The sequence below is a fragment of the Schistocerca nitens genome, chromosome 4, assembly GCF_023898315.1.
Source record: "Schistocerca nitens isolate TAMUIC-IGC-003100 chromosome 4, iqSchNite1.1, whole genome shotgun sequence".
NCBI classification, from domain to species: domain Eukaryota; kingdom Metazoa; phylum Arthropoda; class Insecta; order Orthoptera; family Acrididae; genus Schistocerca; species Schistocerca nitens.
Genome location: NC_064617.1, coordinates 325,444,885 through 325,467,273, shown reverse-complemented (window position 1 = coordinate 325,467,273; position 22,389 = coordinate 325,444,885).

The following is a 22,389-nucleotide window of genomic DNA, read 5'->3' as shown; positions in this document are numbered from 1 at the left end:
TGCCGAGCACCGCGGCCACTATGATGCTGCCCATGATGAGCGCTTTGACGGCGATCAGCGCGGGGGCCACGTCGGGGCTCCAGGGCGAAGCCACTGCCGAGGAGGCGGCGGCGGCGGCGGCGGAGTCGTTGTGCGGAGCAGCTGCCGGGACGGAGGCGGTGGCTGCGGCGGCGGCGGCGGCGGCCCACGCGGCCGTGGGTCTACCGGGCGGCAGCGGCGGCGGGGGCGGAGGAGGCGGCCGCACCGGGGGCGGCGCGGCGAAGACGGGAGGCTCGCTGGGGGCGGCCATTCCGCTCAGCATCGCGCCGGCACCGCTGGTGCTGTCTGGAAGCGCGACTGCGGACAGCTAGCCGCCCCCCGCCTCCCGGGGACCACGCCTTCGGCTTGGGGCCCGGCTGGCGGCTGCAGGCTGCGTGCAGCTGCGTCTATGGCTACGGCAGGCCGCCTCTCCCTTCGGTATGCTTCCCTAGCCCAGCTAATGCAGCTAGCAACTGGGCTAATCCGACCTAACGTTCAGCTCTGCAGATATAATACCTTGCCGATATCGTGCTTTCCCTATCCCTTAGCTACTGATTCCTTTCACTATCACCTAGGACACTCGATTCATTGTCCCTGACTGGTTGCTTCGTGATCGTGCGCTATCGATTAGTACAATTTCATCCATTTTTTGCACACCCTAATATCTCCGGAAATGTCTTTTATTGCTGCAATCTCTAAATACTGCTACGGAACATTTTAGCCATATTAGAACCCGTCTGAAACAGCCCGTCTGCAGCCTTAATTTGCTTCTTTGCCAGTATGACACATTATTTTCCCCATGAGATTCTATGCTGCATTACCATTTTCAGTAGAATGCCAGTCTTCGTCACGAACCAACTCTTAAACTTCTCGTGTGCTCGTCTGGTTTACATTACGTCTTGTCCAAGACGCCACAGAGCTCCTCTAGAGTGCTTCCCATTGGCGACGTTTCGACGGCCGACGTGTCGGTCTCTCCGCTGCTCACCATTTTGTCGCCCTGCCACCTCGAATTCAGCAGGCTGTCCTGCAGCAGGTGTAGGGGGCAGGTGTGAGGGCGGCGGTCGCAGCTTTGGAGGCGGGGCCTGCGCATCGAGGCGCGCTGTCTCTGCCCCCTAATTTCATTTTCGCCGCCCGGCGCCGCGCGTAGCGTTCACTTCCGTTAATTTTCCTACGAATTACGAGCCGCTCTCGCGCCCGCCTGATTTGCTCTCTTGTCTGGCAGCTTCGTTACTCATTCACCGCGATGCCCCACTTGCCGTCAGTTTTGCAGGGCACCTCCTGTCGCCTATCCGGAAGATCGAGTCCGCTGCGGTGGATCTGAAACAGAGAGGATTCGAGGTCAATTAATCTGAGTGTGTGCTTGTTTTTACTATTATGGGCTCCGCAAATTTTACTACGTTCATGTTAATGAATTTCAGTTTTGCTAGTTATACACTATAAGACCCTCAATAAAAGAGAAAAACCCACCAAAATGCAATTGTCTGAGTGGGACAGATATTGTAGTTATCATGTACATGAACTGACAAACAGATGATTGGAATTTCAGAAAAATTGGATCATTTGTTCCAGAAAAAGAGAATCAGAAATTCAACAAGTTAATAACGCGTTAGTCCACATTTGGCCCTTGTTGTTGTTGTTGCGGTCTTCAGTCCAGGGACTGGTTTGATGCACCTCTCCATACTACTCTATCCTGTGCAAGCTTCTTCATCTCCCAGTACCTACTGCAACGCACATCATTCTGAATCTGTTTTGTGTATTCATCTCTTGGTCTCCCTCTACGATTTTTACCCTCCACGCTGCCCTCCAATACCAAACTGGTGATCCCTTGATGTCTCAGAATATGCCCTACCAACCGGTCCCTTCTTCTAGTCAAGTTGTGCCACAAATTTCTCTTCTCTCCAATTCTATTCAATACCTCCTCATTAGTTATGTGATCTACCTATCTAATCTTCAGCATTGTCCTGTAGCGCCACATTTCGAAAGCTTCTAATCTCTTTCACTTCCATACATGGCTACACTCCATACAAATACTTTCAGAAACGACTTCCTGCCATTTCAATGTATACTCGATGATAACAAATTTCTCTTCTTCAGAAATGCTTTCCTTGCCATTGCCAGACTAGATTTTATATCCTCTCTACTTCGACCATCATCAGTTATTTTGCTCCCCAAAGAGCAAAACTCATTTACTATTCAAGCCTCTCATTTCCTAATCTAATTCCCGCACCATCACCCGATTTAATTCGACTACGTTCCATTATCTTCGTTTTGCTTCTGTTGATGTTCATCTTATATCCTCCTTTCAAGACACTGTCCATTCTGTTCAGCTGCTCTTCCAGGTCCGTTGCTGTCTCTGACAGGATTAGAACGTCACAGACGAACCTCAAAGTTTATACTTCTTCTCCATAGATTTTAATTCCTACTCCGAATTTTTCTTTTGTTTCCTTTACTGCTTGCTCAATATACAGAATGAATAACATTGGGGATAGGCTACAACCCTGTCTCACTCCCTTTGGCCCTTACGAGAGTAGTTATTCGGCTCGACATTGATTGATAGTGTTGTTAAATGTCCTCTTTAGGGATATCGCGCCAAATTCTGTCCAATTAACATAAAGTCCCGAGCTGATTGGACGGACTGGCCCATAATGCTCCAAACTTTCGCAAATTGGGAGAGACCGGCAACCTTGCTGGTCAAGGTAGGGTTTCGCAACCACGAATACGCAGTAGAAATTCTCCCCGTGTGCGGGCAGGTATTGCCCAGGATGGATTGCCATGAAGGGCAAGAAAACGGACGGCATATTATCGTCGACGTACCGTAAAGCTATGTGTTGTTAGAGTGTTGTGGGTGACAACAAAAGAGGCGCTGCTATGAAAAGAAATGTCACCCGAGACCGTCTCTCTCAGCTGTCGGGTCGTACGTCAGGTGGTACAGTGGTATCCTGTGCGTCTGCAGACAAGTTTTTGGCCTGGAATCCAACTGACTGGAGCAGAATGGTGTCCAGTGATAAGGATGAGTCACTCTTCGAACTGAGGGACGATTATTCCTTCGCGGTGTATCACTTTTTTTTTCTTTGCAGTTTGATGTTGGGGATAGTGATAGGACATGCGAAAACTTATCTATAATGTACAGATCCAAAGTGAAATAACTGGAAATACAAGGCAAAAGAGGCAACATTCTTCTAAACTTGAAAAATCGTTGGAAGAAATCGCAACCAAACAAGTATTTGAGAATTTTTGCGCTGTCTTTGTGACCGGAGACATAGGACTGGACTTTAACGAAAATACACTCCTGGAAATGGAAAAAAGAACACATTGACACCGGTGTGTCAGACCCACCATACTTGCTCCGGACACTGCGAGAGGGCTGTACAAGCAATGATCACACGCACGGCACAGCGGACAAACCAGGAACCGCGGTGTTGGCCGTCGAATGGCGCTAGCTGCGCAGCATTTGTGCACCGCCGCCGTCAGTGTCAGCCAGTTTGCCGTGGCATACGGAGCTCCATCGCAGTTCTAACACTGGTAGCATGCCGCGACAGCGTGGACGTGAACCGTATGTGCAGTTGACGGACTTTGAGCGAGGGCGTATAGTGGGCATGTGGGAGGCCGGGTGGACGTACCGCCGAATTGCTCAACACGTGGGGCGTGAGGTCTCCACAGTACATCGATGTTGTCGCCAGTGGTCGGCGGAAGGTGCACGTGCCCGTCGACCTGGGACCGGACCGCAGCGACGCACGGATGCACGCCAAGACCGTAGGATTCTACGCAGTGCCGTAGGGGACCGCACCGCCACTTCCCAGCAAATTAGGGACACTGTTGCTCCTGGGGTATCGGCGAGGACCATTCGCAACCGTCTCCATGAAGCTGGGCTACGGTCCCGCACACCGTTAGGCCGTCTTCCGCTCACGCCCCAACATCGTGCAGCCCGCCTCCAGTGGTGTCGCGACAGGCGTGAATGGAGGGACGAATGGAGACGTGTCGTCTTCAGCGATGAGAGTCGCTTCTGCCTTGGTGCCAATGATGGTCGTATGCGTGTTTGGCGCCGTGCAGGTGAGCGCCACAATCAGGACTGCATACGACCGAGGCACACAGGGCCAACACCCGGCATCATGGTGTGGGGAGCGATCTCCTACACTGGCCGTACACCACTGGTGATCGTCGAGGGGACACTGAATAGTGCACGGTACATCCAAACCGTCATCGAACCCATCGTTCTACCATTCCTAGACCGGCAAGGGAACTTGCTGTTCCAACAGGACAATGCACGTCCGCATGTATCCCGTGCCACCCAACGTGCTCTAGAAGGTGTAAGTCAACTACCCTGGCCAGCAAGATCTCCGGATCTGTCCCCCATTGAGCATGTTTGGGACTGGATGAAGCGCCGTCTCACGCGGTCTGCACGTCCAGCACGAACGCTGGTCCAACTGAGGCGCCAGGTGGAAATGGCATGGCAAGCCGTTCCACAGGACTACATCCAGCATCTCTACGATCGTCTCCATGGGAGAATAGCAGCCTGCATTGCTGCGAAAGGTGGATATATACTGTACTAGTGCCGACATTGTGCATGCTCTGTTGCCTGTGTCTATGTGCCTGTGGTTCTGTCAGTGTGATCATGTGATGTATCTGACCCCAGGAATGTGTCAAAGTTTCCCCTTCCTGGGACAATGAATTCACGGTGTTCTTATTTCAATTTCCAGGAGTGTATCATATTCCCCAGAAACCCCCAATAAAGGGAGGACCGAAAACTGCCATAAATACCATACAATCATCTTAGCGGATTGTGCATCCAGTTGATTACAAGAGTAATATACAGAGGTTGGTATATGCCTTACAAATAATTGAGGGAATTGGGTGCAAAGTTAGTTTAAGATGCAGAGGTTGGGCACCTGTGGAATGCATTGGCGCCCCTCATCAGTTATTTGAAGTCTTGCGCCCCCTACAACGGATCCTAAAAGTTTAATAAATCTCATGTGTAAATCGCCGCAGACTGTTATGTCAGAAATTATTGATATACGACTTACCTCAGACATACAACCTCATTATATCGACGTAATATTATTGCATGATAGGCAGTTATTTCCATCCAAATGTGCGTCTCTACAAACAGTCCTTTTCTGTGATATCTGATGTAGAAAGAAGCTACGAATGGAATGGATATCAGCCAATTCAAGTATTTTTAGAGTGTAGATGTGATGTGATATCTTTCAGTGATTTGTGATGTCTACGAATTGCACTTTCCTGATGTATTTATAGTACTGTGACGACCTTATTATCATCTATAATTAAAACTAGTCATAAAGAAGCAATTATTAATATAGCAGCTTACGACGGTTGAAGACAACGTCCTGAATCACATGAAAGCTGCGAAGTACTACCTCACAGTAGAACAATAGGACTTTAATAAGTAATGCAACACATTTTTCCTCGGCCAATTTCATTTGAAAAGAGCTGAATTTATTGTGGGACATTGTGGAATATTCCCACTTCGGCCCCTATAGCTTCTTGAAGTTCTGATCGGTGGCGGTGCTATATGTAACCTTCTAAATGGCGTCTGTAGCGGAGGTGCGTTCCAACAGACAGCTGTCATTGAGTTTCTTTTGGCAGAAAACCAGAGCATCGCTGTTATTCGTAAGAACTTACAGAATGTCAACGGACAAGAGCTGGCAGAGAACAAAAACACGATGAGTCGTTGGGCCAGATGTCTGTCGTCATCGCAACAAGGTAGCGCAAACTTATTCAATCCCCTGTGTGCAGGCTCGTCGCACACAGATATATTGGAAAGTGTGGACATTCTGATTCGAGGCGAATGACGGATCACAATCAAACACCTCGCTGCACAACTGGACGTCTCTATTGGTAGTGGTGACACACTCCTCTACCAGTTGGGGTTCTGAAAGATTCGAGCCCGCTGTGTTCCCAACCGCCTAACAGAAGACCATAAAGACCAATGAAAGACCATTTGTGCCGAATTGCTAGAGCTTTACGAGGCTAATCGCGACGAATTTTTGTCGGACGTCGTCAGAGGCGATGAAACATGGGATCATGACTTGGAATCGGAAATAAAACGCAGTCCAAGGAGTGGCGCCATACCATCTCTCCTCTGAAGAAAAGGTTGAAAGCTGTACTCTCAGCACCGAGGGAGGTGGCGTAGTAGTTAGCACCCTGGCTGGACTCGCTTTCGGGAGGAAAACGGTTCAAACCCGCGTCCAGCCATCCTCATTTAGGTTTTCCGTGACTTCCCTAAACCACTTCAGGCAAATGATGGGATGGTTCCTTTGAGAGGGCACGGCCTACTTCCTTCCCCATCCTTCCTAATCCGGTGGGACCGATGACCTCGCTGTTTGGTTCCCTCCCCAAAATCAACCAACCAATCAAACGTACTCTCAGCACGGAAAGTCATTGCGACCGTCTTCTAGGACTCTAAAGGGGTTATTCTGTTAGGTGTCCTCTCTTATTATGCAACGACCAATTATGAAGTGTATTGTTCTATCCTCCAGAAACTGAAAAAATGACATTAGCGTATTCGTCGCAACAAAAATGCAAACAAACTTCGCCTTTTTGCCCGCAGCTCGAGGTCGTGCGGTAGCGTTCTCGTTTCCCGCGCCCGGGTTCCCGGGTTCGATTCCCGGCGGGGTGAGGGATTTTCTCTGCCTCGTGATGATTGGGTGTTGTGTGATGTCCTTAGGTTAGTTATGTTTAAGTAGTTCTAAGTTCTAGGGGACTGATGACCATAGATGTTAAGTTCCATAGTGCTCAGAGCCATTTGAACCATTTTTTCTCCTTTTTAATGACACGTAAAGCCTCATGTAAGTCTGTGTACCCGAGGGAAGCTCACTAAACTTCATTCATCCGTTTTTCCTCATCCACCACTGATCCCGGATCACGAACCTTTCATGTGTTTGGCCCAAGAACTCCACAAGAAGCAGTACGCGGATGATAGGAAGGTTACTGATTCTGCAAGACGTTGGCTCCGTCGTCGATCAGTAGAGTGGTACTATGCGCACATACAGTAAGGTGGTATAAGGCCGTCGAACTATAGGGAAATTACACTATGTGGTCAAAAGTATCCGGACACCTGGCTGAAAATGACTTACAAGTTCGTGGCGACCTCCATCGGTAATTCCGGAATTCAGTATGGTGTTGGCCCACCCTTAGCTTTGACAGCTTCCACTCTCGCAGACATACGTTCAGTCGGGTGCTGGAAGCTTTCTTAGAGAATGGTAGCCCATGCTTCACGGAGTGCTGTACTGAGGAGAGGTATCGATGTCGGTCAGTGAGGCCTGGCACGAAGTCGGCGTTCCAAAACATCCCATAGGTGTTCTGTAGGATTCACGTTACGACTCTGTGAAATCCAGAGATGTTATTGTCGTGTAACCACTCCGCCACAGGCCGCGCATTAAGAACAAGTGCTCGATCGTGTTGAAATATGCAATCGCCATCCCCGAAATGCTCTTCAACAGTGGGAAGCAAGAAGGTGCTAAAAACATCTATGTACGCCTGTGTTGTGATAGACCCACGAAAAACAACAAGGGCTGCAAGCCCTCTCCATGAAACACAAGTCCACACCATACCACCAGTGCCTCCGAATTTTGCTGTTGGTACGACACACGCCGGCAGATGACTTTCACGGGGCATTCGCCATACCCACACCCTGCCATCGGATCGCCACATTGTATTCCGTGATTCGTGACTCCACACAACGTTTTTACACTGTTCAATCGTCCAATGTTTACACTCCTTACACGAAGCGAGGCATCGAATGGCAATTAGCGGCGTGATGTGTGGATTATGTGCAGCCGCTCGACCATGAAATCTAAGTTTTCTCACCTCCTGCCTATCTGTCATATTACTTGCAGTGGATCCTCATGCAGTTTGGGATTCCTGTGTGATGATCTTGATAGATGTCTACCTATTACACATTACGACACTCTTCAACTGTCGGCGGTCTCTGTCAGTCATCAGATGAGGTCGGCCTGTACGCTTTTGTGCTGTACGTGTACCTTCACGTTTCCAATTTACTATCACATATGACAAAACGGACTTTGGGATGACTTAGCGGCTGCAACTCCAGTACAGCACTCTTGGCTACCGCATCGCGGTCGTGAAGTGGGGCCGAGGCAGTGCCAGATAAGTTTTACATTCTGACGATAATTTATGGATTTATAGTTTTAGCTTGACGATGTCCACTATGGACAAATGATAGATACTGTTATTCTGAAGAAGGTTGGGTTATCCCGACTGAAACCTAGGTAAACGGTGCAACTGAGGCTGTTCATTATTAAAATTAAAATTAATAATTGTTTCGTGAGTGAGCAGTATGTAGCTTCTCGACCATATAAATTTATAGGATATTTGGACGACTTTTTTGTTCTTTAAGTTCTCAGGAATGTCGAGAATTTACCGTACGATCTTTGACAAAAATATCCATTATGAAGTTATCTTTGGTCATTAATAAACTCCATTATCATTACTTGTTCCACATGTTGTTACTATATTTCGATTTTTGGTTGAAAACGGTCGTCCCTCATAACGTTATTTTCACCACTGACGCGCCAAACTGCGCAGCAGACAGCTGCTGCAGCACACGGAATTTTATACGCTGACTTATAATAAACGAAAAGACCTCTCGGGGCGGACGAGGAACAGTACAGTAGTCAAACGCCAGGGGCGCTGCAGTACAGTTACTGTCTCCAGTACTCAACTGAGACAAGAAAGTCGATCGTGTAATAGGCGCTTCAGAGTAACAGGATGTAAACTGAAAGTACTGCTGAAGCTAAGCAAGCATGTCCAACGCGACCAGGCGCTGTCGATGATCGGATCGCATCTCACAGTCTGGGATTTTAAAAAAGTGTCGGAAACGTTTGGAAGCTATCGCTGTCGTACAGTACTGAACAAGTGACGAATATTCACGCAAAGGGCCAGACAGTTGTTGTACTACGAATTGTTATCGTTGGCTGTAAAATTAATTTTATTACAGGAGGGCGTGCTGAAAAGTAATACCTTGAAAGTTTTAACTGGAAAACTCTTAAACATTTTTAGATGAAAAAAAAACATTGTGAGCCGTGGTCGGTTCGAATTAATGCCGTTGTTCCTTTTGGGCATTTTGTCACTATCGAGTCGCGTCTTATCCCTCCCTCAGTTACTATCTTAATGAGTTGCTCACTTGTCTTTGTCAGTGGCAGCAGCAGCGGTTATTGATACTGGTACTGCTGTAACTTCTTTGGTGTGGCAGTTATATTCCCGTGTCATGGTGTGTGTGGCAGTTGGTCGGTTGCGGCGGAGCAGCGAGGAAGTATCTGTGGCGTGTAATCAGACCGGGGCGCGCGCGGTCGGAGTTGTGTGGCGCTAGCTGCGAGAACTGCTAAGTTCGTCACCCACCGCACCTGCATACTGGTGTTGAGTAATCAGTGAACCTGTCATGAAAGCTCAACCGTTGTGACATCTCTTCGTTAATTGCTGGTTGTTGCATCCTGGGCTGTCGGCGCAAGCAGAAATGCGATGGTGTGTTGGCAATATTTTGCAGCCGTCTTCCTGTATGGTGTTTAACCTTTGAAATTGTAATGTATTAGTGAAGTGCAGCAGCGGTATCTCCTGCCTTGTGGCCGTTAACGTTCCGGTTACCGGCCCTGGTCTTTAGCGTAGTTTTGCAGCAGTGTGTTTTCCTCGCCGTGTTGATGCTTTCTTGCACGGCGTGTAGTTCGACAGCTTGGTGTTGTTCTCTTTTTCTCTTTGAGTGTTTATTCTGCCTTGACTGTGTTTATACGCCAATTATTAAGACACAATCCTGCTGCGATTCTCGTCTTCGCTGGTACCTTTGGTTGTCGTGCTCTTGGTCGGGTGGAAGGGAATTGATTAGGTGGTTGGTTGGTTCGTTAGCCGTCCGTAGGTTGTGCTGCAACCCGATAGTTTAGTGTTACGCTTGGCTGCCTGTCTCACCTAAACTGTGGTTAGAGTTTCCTCCCCAGGCCGACCCTTGGAACACTTCTGAACACCACAGTTTGTTGTTTGTGGTTATAATTTTATCTGGTCGCAGGTACTGTGCCAGGCCTTCAACCATGTATTAATTCTGTCTGTTTTATGTTTAGTATATGGCCTTCAGCCGAACTTCATAAAAAACTTTAAGATTAGGACTTCAGCCATGTTTCATTTACAATTCTTGTTGCTCCGTATTTAGGCCTTCACCGCATTTGTTTCAGAATCTGTGGCTTTAATATGTAAATCCCTGTCTGTAAGGTTTCTCTTTAATTATTTTGAATTCTTGAAACGGCCTTCAGCCGTGTTCTGTAAATGTTTATTTTAAGGTTGTCTTTAATTATTATTAATTGCTTGGGCCTTGAGCCGACAAGATACTTCTAGTTTTCTTAAGATGTTTTTCTGTTGTACTGTGTAAAGGCTTATTTTAAAGTCTCTCTTTTGTTATGTAAAGAAAATATTTTTAATTTGGCTTTCAGACAAAGAATTAACTTGAATATTCCTTAATATGGCCTTTAGCCGAAAGATAGAGTATTTTTATTTAAGGAAGGCCTTCAGCCGTTACTCTAAATCCTGGTGGTTTGAAAGCAATCATTTAAACTTATTCTGGAGAATTTACTTGGGCCCTCAGCCGTGAAATGATCTTTGTTGTTTTAAAGAGAAAATTGTTCATTTGTTTAAGGAATAAAGTTGTGTGTGTTCTTATGTAACTAACAGTAATTGACCATGGCCCCTTTCCGCAACCTGATCCGCTCTGTCCTGAGAAACCAGATTCCAGTTGTACGACTTTATGCATCATGTCTACATACTCTCAAGCAAAATTAAACCGCAACACCAAGAAGGAGATGTGCGACATTAATGAAAGTTGGTAAGTGTGTTCCTACGTCTGAAAGATGATGTATATCCAGAATTCACGACAGTCGCACTATGAGGATGAAAATCAGGTTTTCTTTATTTAAGAATCGATGTCGTGAGATGTCGTTAGTCGAAAATGCCTTTAAAGTGAGGAAGACTCTATTATCAACATCTCACTGAGTTTGAACGAGGTCTTGTAATAGGGTTGCGACAAGTTGGATGTCCCTTCTGCTATGCTCCAGAAAGACTTCGCAGGAATGTAACCACTGTTCGTGATTGCTGGCAGCGGTGGTCACAAGAGTGTTCGGTCGCATGAAAATCGCGCTCCGGACGACCACGTGGCACTACCGAGAGGAAAGACCATCGTGTTTGGCATATGGCTCTGGAGCATCATACAGTATCTACAGCAGCAATCTGAACAGCAGTTAATTCCACACTGGATCAACTAACTGTTACAGAGCGTCCACTTCAAGGACAGCTCAGAGCTTGCATTCCACTTACCCCAAACCACCACAATTGGTGACTTCAGTGGTGTCTAGCGAGAACTCGTTGGAGAGCAGTGTGGAAGTCTGTTACATTTTCTCACGACAGCTGGTTCTGCCTTGATGCCACTTATGGCTGCGTGTTGGTTAGAAGTAGGCCAATTGAGGGCCTGCACCCAACCTGTCTGCGTGCTAGACACACTGGATCTACGGCTGGAATTGTGGTTGTGGTTGTTGTTGTGGTCTTCAGTCCTGAGAACGGTTTGATGCACCTCTCCATGCTACTCTATCCTGTGCAATCTGCTTCATCTGCCAGTACGTACTGCAGCCTACATCCTTCTGAATCTGCTTAGTATATTCATCTCTTGGTCTCCTTCTACGATCTTTACCCTCCACTCTGCTCTCCAATACTAAATTGGTGATCCCTTGATGCCTCAGAACATGTACTACCAACCGATCCCTTCTTCTAGTAAAATTGTGCCACAAACTCCTCCTCTCCCCAATTCTATTCAATACCTCCTCATTAGTTATGTGATCTACCCATGTAATCTTCAGCATTCTTCTGTAACACCACATTTCGAAAGCTTCTATTCTCTTCTTCTCCGAATTATTTATCGTCCATGTTTCACTTCCATTCAGGGCTACACTTCTTACCAATACTCTCAGAAATGACTTCCTGACACTTAAATCTATACTTGATGTTAACAAATTTCTCTTCTTCAGAAACGCTTTCTTCGCCATTGCCAGTCTACATTTTATATCCTCACTACTTCGACCATCATCAGTTACTTTGCTCCCCAAATAGCAAAACTCATTTACTACTTTAAGTGTCTCATTCCCTAATCTAATTCACTCAGCCGCATCCGAGTGAACTCGACTATATTCCATTATCCTCGTTTTGCTTTTGTTGATGTTCATCTCACATCCTCCTTTCAAGACATTGTCCATCCCGTTCAACTGCTCTTCCAAGTCATTCGCTGTCTCTGAGAGAATTACAATGTCTTTGGCGAACCTTAAAGCTTTTATTTCTTCTCCATGGGTTTTAATACCTACTCCGAATTTTTCTGTTGTTTCCTTCATTGCTTGCTCAATATACAGATTGAATAACATCGGGAGAGTCTACAACCCTGTCTCTCCCCCATCCCAACTACTGCTTCCCTTTCATGTCCCTCGACACTTATAACTGCCATCTGGTTTCTGTACAAACTGTAAATAGCTTTTCGCTCCCTGTATTTTAACCCTGCCATCTTCAGAATTTGAAAGAGAGTATTCCAGTCAACATTGTCAAAAGCTTTCTCTAAGTCTACAAATGCCAGAAATGTAGGTTTGCCTTTCCTTAATCTAGCTTCTAAGATAAGACGTAGGGTCAGCATTGCCTCACGTGTTCCATAATTTCTACGGGATCCAAACTGATCTTCCCCGAGGTCAGCTTCTACCAGTTTTTCCATTCGTCTGTAAAGAATTCGCGTTAGTCTTTTGCAGCTGTGACTTATTAAACTGATAGTTCGGTAATTTTCACATGTGTCAACACCTGCTTTCTTTGGTATTGGAATTATTATATTCTTCTTGAAGTCTGTGGGTATTTCGCCTGTCTCATACATCTTGCTCACTAGATGGTAGAGTTTTGTCATGACTGGCTCTCCCAAGGCCATCAGTAGTTCTAATGGAATGTTGTCTACTCCCGGGGCCTTGTTTCGACTCAGGTCTTTCAGTGCTCTGTCAAACTCTTCACGCAGTATCTTATCTCCCATTTCATCTTCATCTACATTCTCTTTCGTTTCCATAATATTGCCCTCAAGTACCTCGCCCTTGTATAGACCCTCTATATACTCCTTCCACCTTTCTGTTTTCCCTTCTTTGCTTAGAACTGGGTTTCCATCTGAGCTCTTGATATTCATACAAGTGGTTCTCTTTTCTCCAAAGGTCTCTAATATTCCTGTAGGCAGTGTCTATCTTACCCGTAGTGAGACAAGCCTCTACATCCCTACATTTGTCCTCTAGCCATGCCTGCTTAGTCATTTTGCACGTCCTGTCGATCTCATTTTTGAGACGTTTCTATTCCTCTTTGCCTGCTTCATTTACTGCATTTTTATATTTTCTCTTTTCATCAATTAAAATTCAATATTTCTTCTGTCACCCAAGGATTTCTACTAGCCCTCGTCTTTTTACCTACTTGAGCCTCTGCTGCCTTCACTGCTTCATCCCTCAAAGCTACCCATTCTCCTTCTACTGTATTTCTTTCCCCCATTCTTTTCATTTGTTCCTTTTATACTCTCCCTGAAACTCTGTACAACTTGTGGTTTAGTCAGTTTATCCAGGTCCTATCTCCTTAAATTCCCACCTTTTTGCCGTTTCTTCAGTTTTAATCTACAGTTCATAACCAATAGATTGTGGTGAAAGTCCACATCTGCCCCTGGAATTTAAAATCTGTTTCCTAAATCTCTGTCTTACTATAATATAATCTATGTGAAACCTTTCAGTATCCAAGTATTGTGGTATGTGGTACTATTTCGTATGACAGCACGGGGTCTGTCGTGGTTATCCCACGTACCATAAGTGCACAGTTGTACGTCAGTGTGGTGATTAGACCTATGGTGCTGCCAGTCATTAAAAACATTCCATGGACAACACACACACCAATTCCGAAGGGAGGATTCGAACCTCTGACGGGGGGGGGGGGGGGGGGGGGAGCCGCGCGAACCGTGACAAGGCGCCCAGGTCTGCGCGTATAACCCGCACGGCATTATCATTCTTGTAGTGAGCGATCAAGAGCAACATACATGATGCACTTTTACGATACAATGCACGCACGCTTGCATTCTTGTATTAAAAAAATGGCTCTGAGCACTATAGGACGTAACTGCTGAGGTCATAAGTCCCCTAGAACTTAGAACTATTTAAACCTAACTAACCTAAGGACATCACACACATCCATGCCCTAGGCAGGATTCGAACCTGCGACCGTAGCGGTTGCGCGGTTCCAGACTGTATTCAACATTCTGGCCGTAACACAGGATATTAATGTACCAGAATTTCACATTTGCAGTGACTTGTCTCACGCTTACATTAATCTGTTAATCACTTACTTCTGTTACCTATAAAAATGTGTTCCTGAAATTTCATTACTCTACATTAATTATTTTTTGCTTTTGCGATCTTTTTTTCCGTCGTTGTATTTATCGCTCACTGCCTTTAGAGGTTTCCGAATTTTAGGGTTTACCCTGACGGTGAGTAAACGTAATTACGACGGTGTGTTAGCAACAGCGTGTACTGTAATCTAGTTTCGGACTGGAAGAGTTAGTTCACATATGGCGCCTCTCTCCTACAGAATGGCAATGCCAGACCGCACACGATTGCTGTGACATCTGTAACAATCCGACGCCTTGGGTTCACTTTCATTCCAACATGCCCCACAGAGTCCCGATTTGGCGTCATCCGATTTTCACCTGTTCCCAGAACATAAAGAACGCCTTTGAGGACTTCACTTCGATAGTGATGAAGCGTTGGAAGCAGGAGAGCTTCTGTAAAGTTTGGAAGGTAGGAGACGAGTTACTGGCTGAAGAAAAGCCGTGAGGGCGGGGCGTGAGTCATGCTTGGGTAGCTCAGTTGGTAGAGCACTTGCCCGCGAAAGGCAAATATTGATTGTGGTGACAAACTGCAGTGAAATATTGCCCGTGTGAAAGCACCTTAAGCCAGAAACTGTTAGCGGATGTTCGAAATAGTCGCTGTGTACACGTGAAATCATGAGTTGCTGCATTCCATTAAACACTCCCTATTGGTGTCGAGCTGTTTCGCAAGTTTCCATTCCACTTCATCGACGCCTCCTTGGCTCTGAGCACTATGGGACTCAACTGCTGAGGTCATAAGTCCCCTAGAACTTAAAACTACTTAAACCTAACTAACCTAAGGACAACACACACATCCATGCCCGAGGCCGGATTCGAAGCTGCGACCGTAGCGGTCGCGCGGTTCCAGACTGTAGCGCCAGAACCGCTCGGCCACCAGCGGCCGGCGACGCCTCCTTGAATTAGGGATAAACAAACCAAGTGAGGTCAGAGGCTGTAACAATTTATATAGAAATTGTCCTCTTGTATCTATCCTACATCGTTGTGACATTTTGAATAACATGATAGAAGATGCTCCACCATATGCAAACGAGCCATACTTCGTTTGTGAAACATAATGACCGTCCCCTATAAACTTATAATACGAGTATACAGGATGATCCATTGATAGTGACCGGGCCAAATATCTCACGATATAAGCGTCAAAAGAAAAAAAATACAAAGTACGAAACTTGTCTAGCTTGAAGGGGGAAATCAGATGGCGCTATGGTTGGCACGCTAGATGGAGCTGCCACATGTCAAACTGATATCAGCTGGGCGATTTTAGATAGGAACCCCCATTTTTTATTACATATTCCTATAGTACATAAGGAAATATGAATTTTTAGTTGGAACACTTTTTTCGCTTTGTGATAGATGGAGCTGTAATAGTCACAAACGTATAAGTACGTGGTATCACGTAACATTCCGCCAGTGCGGACGGTATTTGTTTCGTGATACATTGCCCGTGTTAAAATTGACCGTTTACTAATTACGGAAAAGGTCGATATCGTGTTGATGTATGGCTATTGTGATCAAAATGCCCAACGGGCGTGTGCTATGTATGCTGCTCGGTATCCTGGACGACACATCCAAGTGTCCAGACCGTTCGCCGGATAGTTACGTTATTTAAGGAAACAGGAAGTGTTCAGCCGCATGTGAAACGTCAACCACGACCTGCAACAAATGTTGATGCCCAAGTAGGTGTTTCAGCTGCTGTCGCGGCTAATCAGCACATCAGTAGCAGACAAATCGCTCGAGAATCGTGAATCTCAAAACTGTCGATGTTGAGAATGCTACATCAACATCGATTGCACCCGTACGATATTTCTGTGCACCAGGAATTGCATGGCGACGACTTTGAACGTCGTGTACAGTTCTGCCACTGGGCACAAGAGAAATTACGGGACGATGACAGATTTTTTGCACGCATTCTATTTAGCGACGAAGCGTCATTCATCAACAGCGGTAATGTAAACCGGCTTAATATGCACTATTTGGCAACGCAAAATCAACGATGGCTGCGGTAAGTTGAACATGAGTGACCTTGGCGTGTTAATGTATGGTGCGGCATTATGGGAGGAAGGATAATTGGCCCCCATTTTATCGATGGCAATCTAAATGGTGCAAAGTGTGCTGATTTTCTACGCAATGTTCTACCAATGTTACTACAAGACGTTTCAGTACGTGACAGAATGGCGATGTACTTCCAACATGATGGATGTCTGGCACATAGGTCGCATGCGGTTGGAGCGATATTGAATAGCATATTTCATGACAGGTGGATTGGTCGTCGAAGCATCATGCCATGACCCGCACGTTCACCGGATCTGATGTCCCCGGATTTCTTTCTATGGGGAAAGTTGAAGGATATTTGCTATCGTGAACCACCGACAACACCTGACAATATGCGTCAGCGCATTGTCAATGCATGTGCGTACATTACGGAAGACGAACTACTCACTGTTGAGAGGAATGTCGTTACACGTATTGCCAAAATTCATTGAGGTTGACGGAAATCATTTTGAGCATTTATTGTATTAATGTGGTATTTACAGGTAATCACGCTGTAACAGCATGTGTTCTCAGAAATGTTAAGTTCACAAAGGTACATGCATCATATTGGAACAACCGAAATAAAATGTTCAAACGTACCTACGTTATGTATTTTAATTTATAAAACCTACCTGTTTCCAACTGTTCGTTGTGAGTCATATGTTTGTGACTATTACAGCGCCATCTATCATAAAGCGAAAAAAGTGGCCCAACTGAAACATTCATATTTCTTTATGTACTACACGAATATGCAATAAAAATGTGGGTTCCTATCTAAAAAAAGCCCAGCTGATATCAGTTTGACATGTGGCAGCGCAATCTAGCTGGCCAACCAGAGCGCCATCTGGTTTCCCCCTTCAAGCTAGACGAGTTTCGTTCTTTGTAGTTTTTTCGTCTGACGCTTATTTCGTGAGATATTTGGCCCGGTCACTATCAATGGACCAACCTGTATACTAGCTGAGTACCCGGATTTGCCTGGATAAGTAGTTATTCCAGTTTTTTATTAGTCCATGTTCTCTTCCTCCACTCTCTCTCCGGTCGTCTCCTTCTCCCCCTCCCTCCACCCATCATCCCCTCCCCCATCTCTCAGCCTATCTCCTCCTCTTTCATTTTCTCCTCCCTCTCTCCCTCCATCTCTTTCTGTTCCCTTTCTATTTCCCCTACCCCTCATTCTGCCCATCACCTCCTCCTCGCTATCTGCGTCCATCTCCTCATATGTACCTCGTTCTCTCTCCACGTTATCACCCTCATCCCAGTAGGAGGTTGAGGTCGCTGGTTCTTAACCCCCCCCCCCCCAGTAGCGTTTCTGTAACAAGTTTCGTTGAAATCGATAAATCGATCTAGGGGCTAAGGGAGGAGCTGTTTACCCATTGCTTTCCCCGCGCACCTAAGTGTCACATGTATTTAAAATATATGTTTAACATATTTCACATAAGTTAATACACATAGTTCTCGTGTATATTTAGCGAATCCCACCCTCCAATTTCGTTTTCGCGCAGGTCAACGTTTGTAACGTAATATTTCCTGAACTACGTGTCATTCAATGATATAATTTCGTATGCACATTCAGCAGCATATGTGTATATTTTCTCCGAAACGTGTTGCCAATAGAGTTAATAACATGAAAATAATAAATTAAAGCTTCAAGAGTGACACGGCATTTTTGATGTATGCATGGAGGAAATAAGTAAGCAATAAACTGTTTTTCTTTCATCATTTTGTGAGGGTTGTCAGCGAGAAAAAATCTCCTAAATGATTGAAATGAAGCCGCCAGGTGCTCTTACTCTCAAATACTGTACGAATAAGTCAAGGTAGTCTTGCGGCGAGGCGAGGACTACACTTATTATTCATCCCCACAACCACCCCTTTGATAAGTAGGTGATTCTTACAGCCACAGCGATTCCTTGCAGACAGTAAATGATATGTGTAGCAAGTTTCACTGGATTAGGTCCAGTGGTTTAGGAGGAGATATGTGGAAATGTGTGGATTTCAGCCTCAGCTCACTCCATTTGTATCATTACTGATTTCAACTTATTATCAAGTCATCATCAGATGATCTGAAAATCACAACTGATGAGTCGTTCAGTGGTGCTAACAGTGTTGAATCAGAAGATTACAGCCATGTTCAGTACCTGAGTTGTGATGTGACTTATATTGATCGTCCGACGAAGATCGTAATAGGTCGAAACCAGCAATGGCACTATTTAAGAGATATGATCCTGAAACACTTTTACTTAAGTCGCTGAAAGCGAATGTACGGATGTTTCTTTTGAAACGGACAAGACCTAGTTTCTTTTTCATTAATCGCTAATCATCCTTCCTTCAAATGTTTCCTTGCCTATAAACAAGGCTAAAGGTACAGTGGAGTGGCAGCTTGTATGAAAAGCTCTTTCAGCTCCTGCTATTGAAGGACGAAGGTTACTGCGCGTACTGAACATTATCTAAATATATGAATAGTGGCCTTCATGCAGTACTATAAAATGTAACATTTCAGGAAATCGTTAGGACGTATGACGAATGCATACGTCAGGACAGTGCGGCGAAATCTGGCGTAATGGTCAATAGCAGCAGACGACTGACTCGAGTGCCTTTGCTAGCAACATGACATGGGCTCGTGACCATGTCAGTTGGATCCTAGACGACTTCCTCGTGGCGTGATCACATGAGTCCCGATTTCAGTTGGTGAGATACGATGGTAAGGTTCGAGTGTGGGGCAGACGTCGCGAAGCCATGGACCCAAGTTGTCTACAAGGCGCTGAGCAAACTGGTGGTGGCTCCATAATGGTGTGGGTTGTGTTTACGTGAAACGTACTGGATTGTCTGGTCCAATTGGACCGATAATTGACTGGAAGTGATTAGGTTCGGCTACTTGTATACAATTTGTAGCCAAACAGCGATGGAAATTTCATGGATGACAGCGAGACGTCACCGGCCGCGATTGGTTCGAAGAACATTCTAAACAAGTCGAGCGAATGATTCGGCCGACCAGATTGCTCGACACGAATCCCATCGAATATTTTTGGGACATAATCCTGCACTGGTATCACCTTCGCAAAGATGACAGCATGTCTCAGTATTTATGCAGGGGACTCCCAACGACTTATTGAGTCCACGCCACGTTGAATTGTGTACTACGGCTGGCAGAATCAGATCAGACATGATATTAGGAGACATCCCACGACATTTGTCACCTCATTGTAAATATCTAGGAGTTAGTTTAGACAGACTGTTAAGCTGTAAGGAATCCTAGACACTTGTCATTTCCATCGGTCTCAAAACGCAAAAAAATGGTTCAAATGGCTCTGACTACTATGGGACTTAACTTCTGAGGTCATCAGTCCCCTAGAACTTAAACTACATAAACCTAACTAACCTAAGGACATGTCACACAACCATGCCCGAGGCAGGATTCGAACCTGCGACCGTAGCGGTCGCGCAGTTCCAGACTGTAGCGCCTAGAACCGCTCGGCCACTCTGGCCGGCTCTCAAAAATCAGCCACAACCTGCGCCACACGCGCCCGAGCATTGTCCTGCAAAACGATGGGTAAGTGTCGCCGCTTCTTTCTCTAAGCTGTTCGTTTTTGGAACACAGCCAGCGACCAGCTTAGAGAAAGAAGCATGGACACCTTCTGTACGACCCGACAATAATATTTTAGAATGACACTCGGGCGTATATGATGCAAGTTATGACTGATTTCTCCGAACGGAAATAAATCCTTATGACTTCAACTTGATTCCTAAAGAAACCGAACCACTTCATGACATTCGCTTCGGAACTGTTACAGAGATTCGTCGGCGAGTAGACAGTCCAGTCGAACTATCAACACAAGTGACGCTGCTAAGGGTATCTTACGGGTTCCACATCTTTCGCAACGGATTGTACACAATGCAGGTGACTACTCTGAAGGACAGTAAATGTTTGAAACATTATTTTTTATAAATTGTAAACAAATAATTGCCACTACTGAAGTTCCAAACCTTGTATTACCGTTACCATAACATAATCACTAAATTTACACCGGGCCTACAAAAAAAAAAAAAAAATCTGGCTAAGTTCGAGTAGGACTAGCGTACCGAGAGTTCCGTAGAAACGTAATTGCGTATATACAAGTAGGTAGTTCATACAGCCCGGGAATTTAGAATTTCGACGATTTCTGCCTGTTATCGATATCGATACTGGCGGGATATAAAAATATGTGACATAAATGGCTTTTGATTTCATTGAAATAGAAGCTTAGATTCTTTCACCGCCAAAGGACCGTGAAAGAAATTTCAAATTGACGTGCTTACCCGCTACTGAGGAAAAGGGGTGTCAACGGACAGAGAGACGGATAACATGCTAAAAAAGATTTTTTTTATCTGATATAACAAATTAACAAATTACAGATTAACAAATCTAGGATTTTTTCCTTTACCTGTAGTAAACTTGGTTCTTGACAGATTTCATGAGTCTATGTCAACGGGAAGTGGTACTCTACAGGTTTCGATGAAAGAGTCAGCGAGTATCAAAATATGCGACATGAATCGCCGTATCTTTTATTACAGTTACTTGGAAGCTTAACGTCTACACCGTCAAGGGGCCATAGACGTGACGTGACATAGATGTGACGTAAATTTCAACATGATAGATCTACCCGTTTTGAGAACAAGGGGTCTTAACAGTCGAACAGACAGACTAGCAAGTGACCCTATAAGGATTCCGTTTTGACCGATTGAGGTAAGGTACAGTATTCTTGGAATTTAGTCGAGCGAACGAATAAACTTCCTTTGTATACAGCACAATGAACTGTTTGTAAAGTGTGAAGGAAATTACTGAATGGAGCCACCGGTATGAATACACTGTGGATAATAGCTTTCGAGTAAGCATTTGACTCCATTTATACAAAATCTGTTGTAGTAGTGTTTTATCAACCAGGTATTGTTCAACACTCTTTATTGTGTGCCGGACCGAGACTCGAACTCGGGACCTTTGCCTTTCGCGGGCAAGTGCCCTTGGTAGAGCACTTGCCCACGAAAGGCAATCATCCCGAGTTCGAGTCTCGGTCCGGCACACAGTTTTAATCTGCCAGGAAGTTTCATATCGGAGCACACTCCGCTGCAGAGTGAAAATCTCATTCTGGCAACACACTTTAATTTCGTGAGGTATAAGTACGTCAACGGATGAGCTTCCATAAGACTTCATGAAAGATGGTTATAAACACAGAACTGAAATATATACAAAAAGGAAAGATTATAATCTAACGCTCCATTGATAACGAGGTCATGAGGGACAGTTCACGAAATTGGTTTCAGTAAGAATGAGAGGAAAATCGGGCGCAGCTTTTTCAAAGGAACCATCCAGAAGCCTTACGCGATTTGGCAGAACCATAGAGTGCCAAGTCTGGTTGACGGGGCAGGGAATCGTAATGCCTCGTAGTGAATGCCAGTCGACTGCATTGTAACTAACCCACCTCTAGCCTTAATTCAAAGAGAGTTGAGGCCAGGAGCTTCAGTATCACTAAACAAATTCTCAGCAATCCTTTGGTTGGATTTCAGATCTTAGGCTGGAAAACCGAAGAAAGAATACTTGACCCTAGTGAAGTCGAGCTTCAGAATCATCTTCATAACATCTGCATCTACATGACTTACTCGGGCAATTCACAATCATGTTACTAGCAGACGATTCATAAAGCCACCTTCAAGATATTTCTCTACCTTTCCATTCTCGAACAGCGCGGGGGACAAACGGACACTTAAACCTTTCCGAACGATCTCTGATTTCTCTTATTTCATTATGATGATAGTTTCTACCTATGTAGGTGGACGGCAACAAAATATTTTCGCTTTCGGAGGATGAAGTCGGTGATCGATATTTAATGAGAACATCCTGCCGCCACGAAGAATAACTTTGTTTCAGTGATTGC